Source organism: Priapulus caudatus, unplaced genomic scaffold (assembly GCF_000485595.1).
Source record: "Priapulus caudatus unplaced genomic scaffold, Priapulus_caudatus-5.0.1 Scaffold907, whole genome shotgun sequence".
NCBI lineage: Eukaryota > Metazoa > Priapulida > Priapulimorpha > Priapulimorphida > Priapulidae > Priapulus > Priapulus caudatus.
This window is the reverse complement of record NW_014577968.1, coordinates 23,022-24,323: the sequence shown is the minus strand read 5'-3', so window position 1 is coordinate 24,323 and position 1,302 is coordinate 23,022.

Genomic DNA, 1,302 nt, shown 5'->3' with positions numbered 1-1,302 from the left:
GCCATTCGCTGCATTTCCCCGGAGCTCCGCCCACTTTAAAAATACTGTTAGCATTGTGGCAGTGGTATCCTGAGTGTACGACGAGTTAGTATTTTGATTTATGGTTTCTCCTTGGAGTCTTCATTCAGTTAGAATGATACAGCTACGCGTCACGCACACATAGCCGCCTTCTGGCGCAGTGACGTCAGCTCTCAGACTAGAATATAGAGTTAGTCATTAATTAATGAATTATAGGGGGCGTACGGTCAGTGCCACATACATAGCGACGGGTGTGATATCAAAGTTGCATCTTTATGCTACTGCCGCTGTATAGTGGGCCCCGCTTTATCGGGCCTCGAATAAACTGCGGCATCGCTTAAACGACGTGTGTCTTTGAAAAAGCAATCCATGCGCTCGTCGTTGCGTATTCACCGGTTAATCGGGATATTTTCACGGTTTCCGGCCGGTCCCGATAAAGCGAGGGCACACTGAATTTCGGCTAATTGATACGATTCCTCTTCGACGGGTTAAAAAATGTCAAGATTCGCAGCGACCGCATGCGGACGAAACAAAAATCAATAATAGACGAGTCGTAGTTAATAATTCGCGAATTCGCGTACACGTGTGTATAGCCGTGACAGACGCCCCCTGGTGGGTCAGTGTGACGTGAATGGTCACGTGATAAAACGAGCTTGCCGACACAGGCACTTGCTTCGTCGCAGCATGTCTTCAATGGCCGGCGAACCATTGCCAAACACACCACTACTTCAACGTGTGTGTGTGTGTGTGTGTGCATTCAGCTAAGTCATCTGAGGTCAAAGTTCAAATTTATAGAAGTAAAAGATGTCGCGCTCGAGTGAAGCTCTCTGTATCATTCTCTCATTGCTACATTTGCTTTACTGCGTATTTCGACAGACATATTAAAGTTAACATTATGTTTCCACCGGCTCTGCAGATCAATTCGCGCACCAGACAACGCTGCGGAAACGAGCAGCGCCAGTCTAAAAACAACCCCAAATGGAATCGTATGGGGTTAACAATGTAATACATCCGCATTATGATTAAAATGACATATATAATTCCATTAAATTCAAAATCAAATTATTCCATTGAAATTAAATGAATTTTATTTAGATATAGAGGGCGGAGTATCGGCACGCATGCCAGTTATACGACCCCTCCCCCTCCCCCTCCCTCTCCCACACTTTACCCCTTCGTCTCTCCCTCCCTCTCCCTCTCTCTCTCTCTCCCTCTCCCTCTCTCCCTCCCTCTCCCTCTTCCCCTCCCTCTCCCTCTCCCACGCTTTACCCCTCCCTCTCCCTC